The 18770-nt window shown below is 37.0% G+C and overlaps 1 long non-coding RNA gene across 3 annotated transcripts in view; it reads left to right on the top strand.

Moving 5' to 3' along the window:
• LOC118850030 overlaps positions 1 to 3235 on the top strand; it is a 60325-nt gene extending 57090 nt beyond the window's left edge. For all 3 annotated transcript variants that reach the window (XR_005010451.1, XR_005010450.1, XR_005010449.1), the window contains one exon: positions 3057 to 3235. This is a non-coding gene — a long non-coding RNA (uncharacterized LOC118850030). The remainder of the gene's footprint in view (positions 1 to 3056) is intronic.
• The last annotated feature ends 15535 nt before the right edge of the window (positions 3236 to 18770 follow it).

Here is an 18770-nt window from a genome sequence, read left to right as displayed (position 1 = left end):
TCGATCTTCCAAGCATACAAATTTATTAAGCAATGCATGCCAATTGCTTAACAAAGTGGGACCAGACCCCTTCCTCAGCTTATGCCTGGATTCCAAATACAAAGGGGAGACAGACTTTTATAAGTTAAAAGCAATCAAATAAGGCCAATTAATTAAAGGGAGACAATATAACTGGATAATCTGTTTTCTAATTGCATAAAAGACTAGGGACTTTCCACATTGGGAGAGGGGACAGTAAACAGGTAGTTTCCTGAATTGAGAGAAGGAGGTGTCCTGCTCCCCAAGTATCCGTAAATAATCAAAGGAACACAGGAACAATAACTGATTGATCAGTATGGGGCCAGTTTTCAGATAAGACATATGGGTTGTGAGAAAACTTCTTGCATCGATGTTTGGATCTGACTGAGCTTCTAGGCAACATAGCTTAAGTCCTTAGTTAAGCGTCTCTAAACAGCAGGTAGAGTGGCCCCAGCTTCCCAGCTATGCAGGGCTAGATTCAAACAATGAAATAAACTTTCCTCCCCAGTTTCCACAATTGAATAAAGCTTTCTCAGATAGAAATTGAACCAGACCCATAATTGAATAGAAACTAACTCTAAAATTGAGTCACAAGATGGAGTCAATGTGGTTCACTCAATTTCTACAGTTTACCATTTGCTGTCCTAATCTCAATTCCTGCAGCTTACAGAGAGAGTCAAGGATTCTAAGAGGCAGAGGAAAGGAGGAAGACAATTCCAGGCATGGGGAATATACAAAGACCCAGAGAGGGGAGATTGAATGTGGTACGTAGAGGGTAGCTAACAGGCCAATTTGGCTACAATGTTAATAGCCCTCAACAAATTCGATCTAACCAGTATGTTTGGCAGTACAATTAATTGGTTAGTGTGTGAGGAATGGGTGACATGAGCAGATCTATGCAAGAATGAATAGGAAGACAGTACTGACTGGGCTATTGCAATAAACCAGGATAGGAATATTAGACTTTGATAGTCCTTTAATAACAGAGAGTCATGCCATAACATATCTTTCCTGTCTCTGCTTCTTTGCTTTGTCCATTCCCTACATTTAGAGTTCCCTCCTTTAAAACCTTCTCTTGGGAAAATCCTACCCATCCTCTAGCCCAGCTCAAATATCACCTCCTCCTAGAAGTCTAGCTCAGCTGATAAAATAGAAAACGGTCCTAAGGCTAGGAGTTTCTTTCCCATGCTGGGGATCTATTTGGGACCTCTCTGAAACAAAATGATCTTTGATCTTTCAGATTTTTGGCAGTCCCTTGTCTACTGCTTCCATGTGCCCTTATCTCATATATTATAATGATTTACATAGCCTGTTCCCAACTAAACTAAAATGTCCATGAGGACAAGGATCAGAGCTCCTTTAAAGCGAACATTTTCTCTGAGAAGCAACAATTTATAATGGATAGAGAGTGAGCCTTGGAGTCGTGAATCACAATGTCCTGTGTCTGGTACATACTGTCTGTGTGAGCCTGGACAAGTCAATTAGCCTCTCACTGCTCCCTGGAGAACTTTCTCAGAACAAAGAAAAAGAAAAACAACAATAATAGAGATCATTTAGGTAGCTCTTTAAGATACATAAAGTGCTTTACAAATATTATCTCATTTGAACCTCACAGCAGCCCTGGGAGGTAGGTGTTATTATTTTCACCATTTTACAAATGAAAAAACTGAGGAAGAGATCAAATGACTTGTCCAAGGCCACACAGCTAGTGAGTGTAAGAGGCTGGATTTGACTTCAAGCCTCCCTGACTCCAGGTTTTTGTTTACTTGTTTTTCAGTCATGTCTGGCTCTTTGTGACATCTTTTATTTTGTTTTTTGGGAGGGGGGAGTTTCTTGGCAAAGATGCTGGAGTGGTTTGCCATTTCCTTCTCCAGCTTATTTTACAGATGAGGAAACTGAGGCAAACAGGGTTAAGTGACTTGCCCAGGGTCACACAGTTAGTAAGTGTCTGAAGCCACATTTGAACTCAGGAAGAAGAGTCTTCCTGCACCATCCAGCTGTCTCCTGACTCCAGGCCCAGACCTCTATTCACAGATTATCAGAACAGTTGTTGACCTTAGTTGGCAGAGGGTATTTCCTCACTAGGAATTCTCTACACATCACTAATCTAAACATATGTCTGTATATATATGGACGTATACATATACTTTCACATATATGTATACATATACATGTATGCATATGTTTGTATGGATGCGTGTATATCCTAGCATTTAGTATAATACTTTATATACTCACTTTTTAAGTTGTTTAGAAATTAGATGTTCAACTAATTAAAACCATATGTTCATTAAAGCATATATTAAGTAGTGAAAGTATAAAAGACTATGAGTAAAAAAACCCCAACAACCCCCAAACCTTGGCTTTAAGCCCTAACTTCACCACCTCCTAGATGTCATTTAACATCTCTGAACCTCAATTTTTTCATCTGCAAAATGGGAATAATACATACCAACCTCCCAGGGTTGTGGAGAGGTTCAAATGAGGTAACTCATTTAAAGTACTCTACAAACTGTGATGACATGTATAGATTATGCTATTATTATTGCATTTGAAAGAATTTTTAAAGTTTAAGTTTCCTTCATGTAGAAAAGTAGTTCAATGTAGAATTTGCTGCTGTTGAGGCACCTTAGTCATGCCCAACTCTCCATGACCCCATTTTGGGGTTTTCTTGGGAAAGATACTGGAGTGGTTTGCCATTTCCTTCTCCACCTCATTTTACAGATGAGCAAACTAAGGCAAACAGGGTTAAGTGACTTGCCCAGGGTCATATAGTTAGTAAGTGTCTGAGGCCGGATTTGAACTCCGGAAGATGAGTCTTCCTGACTCCAGGCCCAGTACTCTACCCACTGTGCCACCTAATTGCCCAATTTAATGTAGAAAGGTAGGTTAAATTCATTAGTTCTTGACAGTTACCCTTTGCTTGTGCAACTTCCTTAAAGAAATGAGATTTTGACCCTGAACTTAACATAAACAAAAAAACAAATCTGTCATCATTTTGACAATTACTACTTTGTGAAGGTACAAACCTCTTTCAGCACCTGAGCCGCTATGTCTGAGATCAATCCATGAATTAACCAACAGAGGTCTTTTGGATATTCATTAGCGCCTGGCACTGTGCTAGCTCTTGTGGGGAACATAAGAGAAGAAGAGGCTCTAGAAGTGAGAGCACTTTAAAGGAAGATGATACTTGAACTGGCCTCAAAGGACGGATGGGATTTAGATAAGTATGGGATGGGAGAGGGAGGGGTTGTCAGTGGGCATTCTGGATTACATATGAGCAAAGATGGAAGCAAGGATGAAAGTGGCTTGTATGGTGGTCAGAGAAAACAGTGGAATGTTTGCATAAGAGAGGAGAGGAGAGAGAGAGACAGAGAGACAGAGACAGAGACAGACAGAGAGAGACAAAGACAGAGAGACAGAGAGAGACACACAGAGAGAAAGAGTCCCTTTTTGAGGGGGAAAACTACAAATGTTGGAGGGGATGGGGAAAAATTGGGACACTAATTCATTGTTGGTGGAATTGTGAACTGATCCAGCCTTTTATCAAATTTTATTTTACATTAGGTTTATAACATAACAAGCTACTGAATTCTGGAAACATTTATTGAGTACCTTCTGTGCACAAAGTACCACACTAGATACAAAGGTGAGTAGAATATAGTGCCTGATCTCAAAAAGCTTACAACCTAGTATGGTAAATAAGACATCTATGTAAATAATTATAATGTAAAGCATACTATGAACAACACGATAAAGGAGATGGAAAAAATGCTAGAAAAAGGTAGAGGAGAGAAAGAATTCTCCCAACTGCAGGAATTAGGGAAAGCTTGATGAAGGGCTCTGAAGGATGGGCTGGATCTCAAAGAAAGGAGCTGGAGTTGGTGGGAGGACATTCCAAGCATGAGGAATAAAGGCTTGGCAACTGACTGGAAATGAGCAGTGAGGGAAGGTGTCAAAGATGACTCCAAACTTTTGCGTATAGTTGACAGGACATAGTGGTACCAAGAATAGAAAGAGGGAAGTCCAAAGGGAGTAGAAGTGGGCTGGGGAAGGGCAGGGCTGGGGAAAGGTGACAAATTCAGTTTCAGACATGAGGCATTTGAGAGAATTTGGCAGGTCTTCCAAAATGAGGTGCCCATTATCCAGCTGGAAATGTAGGTCTCTGTCCCAGGTTTAGACCAGTATTATGTCTTTTATCTTAAAAAAAACCCAACCCTTTTCTAACATTATCCATGTATCTTACTGTTCCTGTCTAGGAGGGTCAGCATGAAAATGGAAATGAATGTCTACAAGGAAGTAGGAGTTAGTCCCAAGTCCTAAATCTGCACCACCTGTCAGCATAAAGGGAAGCATAAGGAAACCAAGTGATTAACTTACATGCAATCCCTGGAATGTCTGTCCCAGATAACTGTGCTATCTCTTTGCACCAGCACCAATGTCTGGACTAGAGAACTAACAAAGTTTGAGAAGGAACAAAGGGGGAGCCACTCTGGGGCACGTACAGAGGGCAAACAGCGCGGGTGGTAGGACAGGAATAGGAAAAAAAAATTTGCTAGAATAAACAATGAAACCATAATTTAGAGAAAGTATGGACATATAAAGAAGGTAATAGCTACTAGGCTCAAGCTGAGCCCCAAGTGTGTGACATTAGACCAGGATGGACTCCAGGTAATTTCAGTCCAGAATCACAATCTAAAACTGATGTCATTGACTGGTTTTGTCAGAAGTAGCTCTAGAAGAGGTAGATTTAAGCCTCCAGACTTAAACTAGATCAAGTCAAGCTTCCCCAATGTGCAAGTTATCTTAGAGAAGGTGCTAACTGTAGTTAAGCTCTAAACAACTCATCATATCTCTTGGCTCCAGTTTCTTTCATTCATAAGAGAGGATTAATAATAATCCCATGTAACAGTGTCATAAAGTTGAGTAGATTCATGCTTGGAAAATGGTGCCAGAAGTTCTAACCAGACTATGTAAATGTAAAGTCTTACAGTGATATTAACCAGACAGGTATTAATGAGACAGGACTGAATAATTCTGCCACCTGAGGGATACCTGCCAATTTTTCCATTGTCCCACTGAAGAAAAATAACCAGATCACATGGTGATCCTGCCCTTGTGTGGGTACTACATGACACAGACTCACCCATGATGAAATTTAACCAAGCAATTGCATAAAACTTGGGTCAACTTTCCTCTAAATTTTTATAAACCCGTTCACATGTTGGTTTCTGAGTTAGGGAGAATATTTCACAAGATATTTAAGAATATAGGGTATTTACCGACACAGGTTCCAAGCTGAATAAAATAAAAACTCAAGTACAAAACTCTGACATTTTTTCTTGTCAACGGAACCCTCAACTTTATTTCATGCTAGTTCCAGAGAATGATTTATTCCTATTACTCCATGTGCTACACATGTTATGAAATAATATTACTGCTGTGTGCTTTAGATTTTCCAAGGCTTTGCAAACATGTGTTTCCAAACACAACTCATCAGAGGTTGGATCATATATTTTTTAATTTCTATTTTATAACTTATAGAAGAGAAGCAATATTTGGAGAAGTTTCTGATAGGAGACTAATCTATTAGGAGAAGTTTCTGATAGTGAGAATAACATTAGGCCTCAGCTTAAACTTTAGAGTCATAAAGTTCCTCTCCAGTGCCTAGCAGAGTGTCTGGCATAGAACAGGTACTTAATAAATGCTCAATGTACACTTCAAGATGAATAACACTGTTCAGTGCTTTATAAAAAGTTTGTCTAACTTAATATACATAGAAAGAGCACCTGGAAATAAAATGACCAGTAAGGATTTAGTACATAAAACCATTTCCTACATTCTAAGCACACTTGCCCTCCCTCCCTCCCTTTCTCCCTCCCTCCCTCCCTCCCTTCCTTCCTTCCTTCCTTCCTTCCTTCCTTCCTTCCTTCCTTCCTTCCTTCCTTCCTTCCTTCCTTCCTTCCTTCCTTCCTTCCTTCCTTCCTTCCTTCCTTCCTATTTTTATAGTGATTTTAACAGCCGATCACTCTTGGGGAGAGAGCCTTCTTTAACAAAGCATGGAAATGTTTCACTCCATTTCAACCACCAGGTGGCAAAGTTCACCAAAGAATGCCAGGTAATCAACAAGCGTTTTAATAAGAGCACATGAACTGTGAGAAAACATCTCACAGCAAAAGAACTTACAGTAAAAGGCACTAAAACGTATTTTCTTCAGTTCACACCAACTTTGTAACATTAAAAAACCACTTGATGATCTCCATCTATTTCTAAAATTTGTCTAGATTTTAAAACTATAATAACCTATTAGATCAACTATTACCCTAGAGGAGCTATTTTTCATGAGGCATTCAGTTAATCTTATTGTAGGTAACCACAGAATGATTCCGTACAAATCCCATAACATAAGCAGCCTCTTCAGACCTTTGCACTTAAAGGTGATTTAGAAGTTGAGAAAAGCTAAAAGTGTTCCTTTAAAGGAGGATTAAAAAACAAACACCCGCATGAAGAAACTAGCATTCACTGGAAAGCCTACTAATTAGGAAATATTTGGGTTGAACCATTTTTTAAAATGAACTGAAATGAAATAAAGATGGAACAGAGCTAGAAGTAATTTGGAGCAAACCTAAAAATTGTGACTTTCTAATAATGTGAGAAGAAATATGTGTAAAAGCCATTTCTGAACAGTCTAAAACTTTTGGTTTCACCCAGTAAGGCCTAGGATCTGAACCATATAACCCCCGGGGAAAAACAACACCTTTTGAATAAACCAAATTGTCAAGTACAATCAAAAAAGATGACTGCCTTGAGAGTAATGTCCCACTTTCCCATCTTAAAGTCAGTCAATCCATTTCTAGCCAAATTGGGAGTCTGAGGGAACTCTAGGAACTGGACACAATTTCAGTTCTAATTCTGTTGGTAGCAGGGAGGGATGGGATTGGATAATCAGGGTTGGATGATCATATAGTCTGCCTACTTCATGATCAACACAAACCTTGAGTTCAGTTCTCAAAGAAAACCAACTTTCTGGCGATTTTTCTAAAATGGGCCTGAGCTGTGTCCACATTCTCTGATATTATTCCACGTTGAAATAGACCTACTCATTCCTCTCCAAGACTAGACTTTTCAACCCCAGAACAGGGAAAAAATGTAGACTGGCATTTAGAAGATTGAGTTAAGCAATAAGAGTAAAGGAAGCTGGTCTCTGTTTAAATGTTTATGTCTCTGTGGCACAAATTTCCCAGAGCAGCAAAATTACTAAATGGAAGGAAAGGGAATTTTTTTAATCACCTGAAGTTAAAAGTTAAAAATTAAATGCATTGTAAAAGAAAATCTGTGCCAAGGAATTGAAGGACCTTCTGGTTGGGACAAGACACAGCACACTAGCTGATACACTGTGAGCGCTCTATAAAGATCTGGTGAATGAATGAATCAATCAATCATAGAAGATTCAAGCTATGCAGGATCTTAAAAATTATCCAATCCCTTCAATTTAAACATTAGTACCCTGATGCCTAGAGACAATATGACTCACCCCTCAAGTCACATAGCTAGGTTGTCAGTTGAAAAGACGTGAGTGGCTCTAGATCCTATTACACACTATTACACCACATGGATTGTTTTGTTTTTGTTTTGTTTTTAAAGTTTCCCCAAAAGTAACCAAATCGGCATGATGACAGGTTTTTTTTTTTTTTAAACAGGCATATGGCAACAGATGTTTCTCATTACTGAGCACACTCCAAGCTTCTAGAGTTGGGATGTTTCAAAATAAGATACAACATATAAGTTTAAAGTAACAAAAGTATAAAGTTACAAGTCAAAGTCACTAATCCATCAAGAGACGCTCACTTAAGATGGTAAATTAAACAGTACGATTTGGGTAACTAACTTGAGTTTTTTTAAAAATGTACTTTATTCTGAACTTAAGAAATAAAACAAGTATGAGATATATTACCTATCAAATTTATGAATGGGTGAAGAATTTATGAATAAACAAGATATAGCAGCATGAGGTGTAAAATGGAAAATTTCAATTACATTAAATTAAAAAGGTTTTCTACGAATAAAACAAATGTTGCCTAGAGGAGAAGGAAAACAGAACATTGAGAGAAAATTACAAAAGATTCTCATATGAAGGTCTTATATCTCAAATGTATAAAGAACTTTGTCAAATCTATAAGAATATGAATCATTTCCCGATTGATAAATGGTCAAAGGATATGAACAGGCAGTTTTCCAATGAAGAAATCAAAGCCATTTTTAGCCATAAAAATGCTCTAAATCATTATTGATTATCTTAACTCTTCAACAAACATTCAACATGGAATTAACCTCCTTTTATGAGTTAGAACCTGGAAATACAGGAGAGAGAAGAGGAGTAGGAAGAAGAGGGGGGAGAGAAGAGGAAAGGGGAGGGGAAGGAAGGGTGGGAAGGAGTGGGGAGAGAGAGTAAAGGAAAGGGTCAGAGTAAAAGAGGGGAGTACCACCAGAAACAGACTCACTAAGATTGTTTTGAAAACATGGGTTTGGAGTTTAGCAAAAAGTTTTGCCAATCTTTCAAAACTATTTAAAAAAGATACTAGGAAGCCAGAGCCCCATGCTTAAAAAAAACCAGAAACGGTTGTCTAATTTTTAAAAAGCTTTGCATTTCTAGGAACCACAAGAGTTAGGAAAGAACATATCATTTCCCTCTAATGATAGCAAATCTTCATTAAAACTGATATAATGTATTTCTTCCAGGTTATCATTTGATTTTAGCTTGCTAAGAAAGTCATATTTCAAATAAGATTATAGCTTTTGACATTAAATGATATCAGGGATGTTTCCAAGTGATACTTTGAAATACAATGAAGTCTTTGAAATATACTTCCTATTCATTTTAGTTAAAATGTGCATTATAAAACATAGCTATCAATAAAGTTTCTGAGCCTGCTTTCCTCAGGTCAAACATTTCTTGTTAAGTTTTTCCAGGAAATGATAATAATTCCACACATGCCTGATAAACATAAATTATGCATCATTGCTATTTAAAAAACATATAAAATATTTTGTTGAAATACTATAGCACATAAATTGGATGGGGAGGAAGAATGGATGGAGAGTGAGCCAAAAGAACACATTTCAAAATATCTGATTTGCTCTGGAGTTTTAAATATTCAATTTTTTGCACATTTTACTACAATCATCACTAAGTTTTATAAAGGAAAAAACATTTATCTTATTGCTTTGAGAAGAGCATGGGGTCAACAAATTTACAGTTGCATTAGGAACTGGAAAATCAACTCATGATCACAAAATACAATTGTAATGGCACACCTGAAATTTGAATAGGCAAGGCAACCAATCAACAAACATTTATTAAATGCTTACTCACTGCCAGGCACTGTGACTGGCACAAGCAGAAAGACAATCCTAGCCCTTGAGAAGCTTACATTCCAGTTGGGGAAGGCAAAAAAAGTAACATTGTTCCAGAATGTAATCCAGAAAGAGGAAGGGAAGAAATAGCTCAATTTTCTTTAAAGTAATTCATTCTAATTCCTTGCTGCAAAGTAGATAAATAACAAAGTACACCTGTACCTAAAACTGAAGATAATCTATACCAAATATACAGCACCTATCATAGTTAAGGTACTGTGTGAGGTGCCACTGGGGATACATAAAAGAATAAGACCTGATTCCTGCCTTCCAGGAACTTAGCATCTAGTTGGGGAGACAAGAGAATGTATTCATGAAAAATTAAACAATCATGTTAAAGATAAACACTGTTTAATGAAACGACACAAGAATCACACCAGAAAGTATATGAATTTTTGATGGATATTATGGAAAAAGTATTTAAAAAATTTGAGATTATACTTATTGAAATTAGATTTAAAACCACATTTTCTATTGTTATTGTGGTTTTTTTAAAATGTGTTCCTCTAACATTTAACTGCATGAACCTTAAAGTCCCATATTAAATTTGGCTTGGTGCACATCTGCAATCTTGTGAGGCTAATTTTAGAATGCTATTTTCCCAAGCAGAAACATAACAGCTAAAGTTTGAACTTCTGTTTTAACATCCTAATATGAGAACAATGAACATTCTTCTTTTAACATAAAGAAAACCACAAAGATAAAATTATGTATCTAATCCTAAGTCTGAAAATATTTTGATCCTTTCTCTGTGAATAGGCTATTACTCTTAAGGGATATGTCAGAAAGCATGTCCTAAAAACATTAACAAACAGTTGAAGTTTTTAGTATAATTACTTTTTCTAAGTAAATGAGTTGAGTGAAGAAAGACAAGGGGAAAATGATGAAAATTAAGAGCTTGGCTTCAAGCAAAACTAATATGCTCTAATTTCATGCTTCAGAAGATCTAAGCAGATTTTTTTCTGTAGCCTTATTAATATGGTCTATTTTCTGTGATTTATGCTGGCTAATAACCAAATCTTTCCAAAAGTGAGATTTTCACCAGAAAACACTTGCAAACCAGAAGATATTAAAAAAACCGTTAAGCAAAGCTCTCCGGACTGTGTTTGCTTTTTTCCCCCAAGTGGTTCCAAAGTCTTGCCCCTAACTTCTTTTACTTTTTCATAAATAAGTGCAATTAAAGATAGCTTGGCAGCCCATTTTCCTTTCTTTGGATTACTGTAAATTATTGTAAACAAACGGAACAATTCACATGAAAGTAGGATATTATAAAGACCAGAAAGGAACAGAAAAATTAAATAAAAATTACATTCTGGGAAAGAAAATAGGGGAACTTTTGGTGCCTTCAACAGTTTTTATGTGAAATTGTAAAATGACTCCTTTGAAATAGAATTCCATGACTTCCAACTAAGGTAAAAGTGTTTCATTAGAAAATATATCTACATCTATATGTATATATACATGTACGTATGTATATATGTATACACACATATACATATACATGTATAGTGATTTTGTTTGTTATTGTTCTTTTAAAACTTGAACCTGTGAACTCTTTGGTAAAGGGAACTTCCAATGTGAAAATACTCTCTGCCAATGCATGTCAAAACCTTATCAAATTTGCAGATAATACAAAACTAGGAGATTAAATCTCCACATTGGATGGAAGTCAGAATCCAAAAAGTCCTTGAGAGGTTAGAATATTTGAGTGGAATTTCATAAAATGAAATTTAATAGGGATAAGAGTAAAAAGTCTTACACTTGATTCCAAAATTTCACAGGTACCATATGGAGGAGGCATACTTACATGCAATTTAAGTAAAAAGTACAGTATGATAGAAAACAAAATCCTAACATGATCTGGGAGTGCATTAGGAGGGTCACAGAATCCAGCACTAGTCAGGTGGTAGCATTATTGTTATGCTCTAGGAAGGCCTCGTTTAGACTATTATACTCAGTTTTGAGTATAGAATATTGATAAGATAGCTAAGAGAGAGCAACCAGAATGACACAGGAAGGGCCTTAAGAACATGCTGTTTAGGGATCAATTGAAGAAACTGGAGATGTTTAGCCTGGAAGGAGAGAAGATTTGGGAAGGGGACACAATAATTTTTTTCCAAGTGAATGAAACAATATTGTAGCCTTTTCCTGTGCAGCCTCAGAGGGCAAAATTAGGAATAATGGCACAAGTTGCAAAGAACAAATTTCTAAGGTCAATATAAAGAAAAAGCATCTAAGATTTAAAGCTAGCAAATATGGAATAGCATGTCCCAGAAGGAGGTGCATCTCCCCTCGCTAAAAACCTGCAAACAAAGGGTGGATGAAGATTAGTAGATGCTGTAGTACAGAGAACTCTTGTTCAGCCAGGTATGGGTTGAATTTCAGGATTTTCTAACCCTGAGACTGATTCTGTGAAACCATACGAAGCTCCTTCTCTCCTATAAAGAGGCTATGACTCACACTCTTATTTCCCAGCCACTTTGGTCCATTCTCTTCTTCTTCTATTATTGCTGCAATCATTTGTCATTTGTAGAGATGGAATGTGATTGGGAGTTATTAAGGGAGGGATTTGAATGGTGTTTCAAATTCAAGAGCTCTCTTCCTGAATTCCACTTGGCTTCGAGTAAGATGAAAAAAAGTTCTGCCTGTCACACTTTCCCTGGTTATGGAAGCACTTCTGTGCATGGTACTAGGGAAAAAGCAAAAATATGACTAAAGCAAGAGGAAATTGGAGGAGAAATCGATATTTACAAAAGGGAAGTCCTTTATTATTACTTTATTTCCCAGGATAATTTGTTCTCATTACTAATCTGGGTCCACTTAAAAATAGCAGCTACCAAACCACTTTTACTATTTTTAGGAAATAAAGTGACCCTGCTGCTCCTCAGTCTAACAAAAACATATCCATTCTTTTACAACACAGGAAAAGATTATTAGTGGGTAACATGCAAGGGGATAAATGGGAAATATTTGCTTCTTATCCACATAAAAAATTGCAAATATATCTTAGATTCTACATGGCCTGTTTTCTTCTTTTATTACCAAGATACAGAGGTAGTCAAATGGTAGTAATTCCATGAACATAGAAAGGGACATTTGTTTGCAATTCTACCCAATTCTATATTTGGAGCTAAAAAAATCTACATTCAAAACCAAAACTGCAAAACCTTAGTTAATTGGAATGTTTAGGAAAAGGAATCTTTCCTCCTAGGAGAAATATAAGCTTCCTGAGGTCAGGGAAAGTTTCATTTCTGTCTTTGTATTCTCAGTGCTTTGTACTATGCCTCATACAAAGCAGACACTCAACAAATTCTTGTTAAATTGAACAAAATTCTATCGATTTCTAATACACTGAATTTATTGGCTATGAATAACCAGAAAAATCTTCTTTATTTCACCTACTGTTTAATTTTTTTAGTGTCAAATCAGTGAACAAGTATTCAGTAAGGGCTTGTTATATACTCAGAGTGTATTTATGTGTTTTAAACATCCAGGTTGTATGACTGTCTGTGTGTGCAGGGGCAGGGAGAGAAGGATCTCTGTTTTCATTAACGAATGACCTCTCAGTGTGGAAATTCTCTCCACCAGATGGGCAAATGATTGGAACACTGAGATTAACTAATTTGCCAAGGGTCACATGATAACAAAATTCGCATGTGTCTGAGACAGATCTTTGTGTGCATTGTTGTTAATGTGGTTTGGTCATTTTTCAGTCATGTTCAACTCTTTGTGATTCCTTTTTGGGGTTTTCTTGGGAAAGATAATGGAGTTATTTGCCGTTTCCTTCTCCAGCTCATTTTACAGATGAGAAATTGAGGCAAACAGGGCCTGCACTACCTAATTGCCTTACAATGTATGTATGTATGTATGACACATGTATATACCATATGTAATTACATATAAGATATATGTATATACACATATACAGTTGTGTGTATATATTATACATAAAAACCACATATAACCATATATAAAAATGTTAGCACATACACAGATATTTGGATATATATGTATGTATACATACACGCACATGTATGTATGCATTTTATATAGATTCATATACCCTTAGGATATAAGCTCCTTGAGGGTAGGAACTGTTTCAATTTTATCCCCAACATTTAGCAAAATACCTTGAACATTGTAGATTCTTCATCAGAAGGTTGTTGATTGACTAACTGGTTCCTGTCTCTAAGCCTGGCTTTCCTTTGGCTACATTATGGTGTCTCCCAATTCCATTTTACTAAGTGTAATCTCATTCTTTCTACAGAAATAAAATTGTTGAATGTCTACTATATGCAAAGCAATTGGGTGCTATAGAATTCACTAGTGCCTGGTTTATGATCATTAATATCAGTTGTTATGAAGTACTATTGATATAGAAGACAAAAGATTCAACTGTGTTGGATCAGGACCCTGGAACTGTTTGTTTCTTTACTCACTTGTCCTCCTGTGCCACCTGAATTACCTGGCATTGTTATCTGCCTTTCTGCTGCCCTTAAAGCAACCTAGGCTTTTCCATTTGACTTGCTACCGAACATTACTATTAGAATAAGAACTATCTGAGAGCAAGAACTGACTCTATTTTCCATTTGTACCCTCAGCACTAACATATTTCTTGGGACATAGATAAACGCTTTCTTATTTTGGATCTTCATCTAAAGAAGTGCCCATGCCAGCCACACTCACAACAATCCCAGCATAGTCCATGATTCTCTAGCCTATATCTCCACTTTGCCCTAACTTGTTTACCTTCTCTATTTCCTATCTCCAATCACTTTTCTGTTCCCTTTTTTGTATACTCTTCCCTCATTAGAATATAAGCTCTTTGAGGACAAGGGCTTGTCTTTCCTTTTTGCTTGTATTTGTACTCTCAGCACTTAGCACAGTGCCTTGCACATAGTGTATACTTATTAAATGCTCTATTTATCTGCCTCTGTCTCCTAAAAGTAGGCCTTAGAAAATAATGTGTATTAGTCAAGAATCTGGCCTAGTAACAGACTAAGACTTATTTCATTTATCTTTCCATTATTTAGACTAGTTCAGTTTCAAGATATCCTGATATTCTCAAAAGACATTCTATAATTTGCAAGTGAAATTTCAAGATCGCATTCATTTCAGCCCAATAAGGATTTTATTAGGTTTTGCCCTCTATGTGCTAGGCATTGCCATAGATACTAGTAACATGGAAACAAAAACTCAGTATTCAGCAAGTGCTACTGAAATATGTTTTAAAACATACTAACAACTCACTTTATTCCATTTGGATTGGGTTTATATATACATATACATATACACATATATGTATGCTTATATGTACTTTGAATTTATTGTATGAGTTTTATGAATCATTTGAATAAAACACACAGAAATTTCATGGAAAACAATGCGGCACTTTAACATGTGAAATACTAGTTTACTTTTCATATAATCTACACATATTTTACATGCAACAAGTCAACATTGCTTTGAATATGAAGATATAATGGGCCGGGAATCCACAATGCTTTATCAACAAAATAATGAAGCCACCCAAGGAAAGACAGATTAAAAGCTGTCCAATTTTGCTTTCCTATCACCAATGCAACTCCTTCCTTCCCAATTCTGTTCCAGAGTGGTTAACATAAACTTTGAAAAAAGAGAAGAAAAGAAAAGGAGCTACTCCCCATTTTTCTCTAACCTTATTTACTACCTGGTCCACACAAATCTTAGAAGAGAAGGTAATGAGTATTTCATCTTAACACAAGGCAATTTCAAATTCAATCTTTAAAAGTCAGTAGATATATATTGTCTACTCTATCCAAGGCCCAAAGGATACAAAAACCAATGTGAGATAGCCTCTAGGCTAGCCTCTAGCCTCAAGGAACTTAAAACATGTACACTAAGAAATGCAATTTAAAAGGCTGTATGAAGTAATTTCAAGACATACAGAGTACTAAGAACTTGGGGTATCAAAAAAAACCTCGTGTATGAGGTTGCAAATGATCTTTGTTTGGAAGGAAGTTGGTAATTTTCAGAGGTGTAGGCAGGGAAAGAATGCATTTCGAACTATCAAGCAATCAATATTTATTAGTACCTACTATGTGCTAGGCACTGTGCCAAGTACTGGGGATACAAAAAGGGGCAAAAGACAGTCCCTGCCCCAAAGAGCTTACATTCTAATGGAGGGAGACAAATGCAAACAAATATGTACAAAGCAAGCTATATACAAGCTACATAAGGGAATAACAGAGAGAAGGCACTGGGTTTGGGGGAGGGTAGGTAGGGAAAGGTGTCCTGCAAAAGATGACACTTAAGTTGGGATTTAAAGGAAGCCAGGAAGTCAGTAGGCAGCACAGAGGAGGGAGAGTATTCCAGGCATGGGGGATGGGCAGACAAAATTCCTGGAACCAAGAGATAACAAGACCTGAATGGAACAGCCAGAAGGCCAGTGTCACTGAATCAAAAAGCATATGTTGGGGAGTAAGGTATAAGAAGACTGAAAATACAGGAGGGAGTAGGTTATGAAGAGATTTGAACGCCAAACAGAGTATTTTGTATTTGATCCTGGAGGCAATAGGCAGCTGAATGGAGGATGAATTGCAGTGGGGAGAAATGTGAGGCCGTTAGATCCATCAGCAGGTGATTGTAATAATCCAGGTGTGAAGAGATGAGGGCCCACAGTAGAGTGGCAGCAGGGTCAGAGGCGAGAAGGGGGTGTATATGAAGATGTTACTAAGGTGAAATCAACAGATAACAGCCTGGATAGAAGTCCATTAAGAGGAATCTGTCAGTTAGAAATCAAGGATGACTCCTAGGTCGTGAGTCGGACGGACTGGGAAGATAGTGTTGCTGTCTATCATAATAAGGAGGGTGGGCAGTAGAGAAAATTAAAGGGAATAGATCATGAGTTCTGCTTTGGACAGGTTGAATTTAAGATGTCTATTGGACATCCAGTTTGAGATGTCATTGGACATCCAGTTTGAGATGTCTGAAAGGCAGTTGTAGAAGTGAGATTGAAGGTCATCAGCAGAGAGGTTGGGGCAGTATAGGTAGGTTGCAGGGAATATTTGTTTGAAAGCACAGAGATGGCAAGTCTCACACTAGGAATGGGCATCACTCCACTTTGAATAGAATAGAAAATATGGATATGTAACATGAAATTAGTTTGGAAAAGGAGGTGGTAACCATTTTAGAAAGGGCTTTAAATGTAAGGCCATGGTTTTATATTTTATCCTATAGACAATTGGGAGCCACTGAAGTTTTGGTTCAGGAAGTGAGTATGGTAGTTAGATCTATGTTTTAGGGCCATCAGTTTGGCAAGAAGATACATTAGGGGAGAGACTTGAAGAGCACAATTTATTATCGCTTGGACAATATCTATCTCTAGTAAAAGGGTTGAACTCAGTGGTCTCCAAGACCTTGTAAAACAAATATTCCAGGGCCATTTTGACTGAATTTGTGACCCCTTCAATTAAACTACCCCTCAACTAAAAGAAAAAAATGGCACAACTGGCTTGGCAGTCTGATGCAATTAACTTGTCACTGCACTAACTAGTCTCTATCATCTATTAGAAAGTCTTCTCTAAGGATCTTGCTGGTATGTAATCATTAATAGACCAAGGGATGTCAATAAAGAAACTACTTAGGCAGAAAAAAGAAGACTTAAATATAAAGTTGCCCTAGATAAGCTACAGTGTGAATAATACACCAGCTGGCAAACAAACCTCATGTAAAATCACTCGGGAAGTAAATATGCTACAAAAATACAATGAATTATTCAGTCTAAAGACCTGATATGTTCAGTCAGTCAGTCAAAAAGCATTTATTATGCACTTCCTATGGTCCAGGAACAGTGCACATCTTGAGAAGTTGAATTCTTTTGTAAGGATGCCCCAATCGAATTTCCAGTCTGTAAGTGATATGTAAATCCAGATCCAATTTCCGAATCTGATCTGCCTTTCACCTTGGGCCACTTGTTTTCAGAACAGTAGGCATTAAGAGAGATGAGGCACACCGTCTCCGAAAGAGTATTATCTAATGACTGTTTTAAGAGGTAGGGGTATCTACTTCTCTGAAGCCTGGAACCCAAGACATTTGTTATCTCAGAGTGTCAAATGACCTTGCCAACTTCTGGCTGGAAAAGTGAAGAGCTATCAGGTCATCTGAGTCCTTACTGTATTTTTTTTTTGGCCTTCTCAAATCACTTCTCCACGAATGTACAGGGAACAATGATTGTTGAGTCATTTGTACTCAAGACAAGTGGGACTGGCTATACAATCAGCAAAGCTCAGAAATTCAATCACGTACCCCACCCTTACCCACAATGAGGATGGAAGAATAGCTTTTTGAACTTCAAAGATATATGTGTTTTTTATGGTACATCCTACATGGGTCTCAGTTTCAACAAAAATATCTAGTAAAAGGGTTGAACTCAGTGGTCTCTAAGACCTGGTAAAACAAATATTCCAGGGCCATTTTGACTGAATTTGTGACCATTTCAATTAAACCACCCCTCAACTGAAAGAAAAAAATGGTACAACTTGGCTTGGCAATCTGATGTAATTAACTGGTCACTGCACTAACTAGTTCAATTAAAATAATACATCCAGAGAATTTAGGGATCCTACAATTTCAATGTATTAAAAGAAACTCTATACACTTGTTATGTTAGCTGACCAAGGGAGGTTTCCATTAATATCATTACACCATGTTGGCAGTGAGCATTTAACATGACAGCTGGACCTGGAAGCCTCATGGCCCAGATATCATGGCATTTGGATGTCCATTTCACTAGAATTAAAGTGCCAGGAAAAGCCCTAAGAAAGGATGTCAAAAGACAGTAGATAGGGGCAAAGGGCACATTAGTTAGGGTGCTATACCAGGGTAAAGACATACGGGATCCTCTTCTATCATTGCTAGCAGCAGTGCAGCTACTAAAGAATCAAAACACACTCAAACGTTTTCAGCAGAAAGTGGTTTAAGTTAGGGGCAGATTGTTTATTGGGGAAAGAAATAGGGTAATTAAAGGAGATGTTTCTCAAAAGAACACATAACTACCACAACAGCTGTTCATAGAGCAACCAAGAGAGTTGATTTAAATAAGAGACCACAGAAACACATGTAACTACCATCATTAAATTCACTTTTCCATCATTACTCTAATAAAGACCTAGAATACACTCAAAGATTATGAAGAAGGAAAAAAATACAGACTGCTTACATTGTAGATGTCCCAACCTGACTCTTGGCTCATCTAAGGGATCTTCCTCATTTCTAAAATCAGTAATTTTCTGAGCACCAGTATAGTTTTATATATGTATATATATATATATATATATATATATATATATATATATATA

Source organism: Trichosurus vulpecula, chromosome 5, assembly GCF_011100635.1.
Source record: "Trichosurus vulpecula isolate mTriVul1 chromosome 5, mTriVul1.pri, whole genome shotgun sequence".
Classification (NCBI taxonomy): Eukaryota; Metazoa; Chordata; class Mammalia; order Diprotodontia; family Phalangeridae; genus Trichosurus; species Trichosurus vulpecula.
Note: the sequence above shows the minus strand (reverse complement) of the source record. Positions and strands in the feature narration are given on the sequence as shown.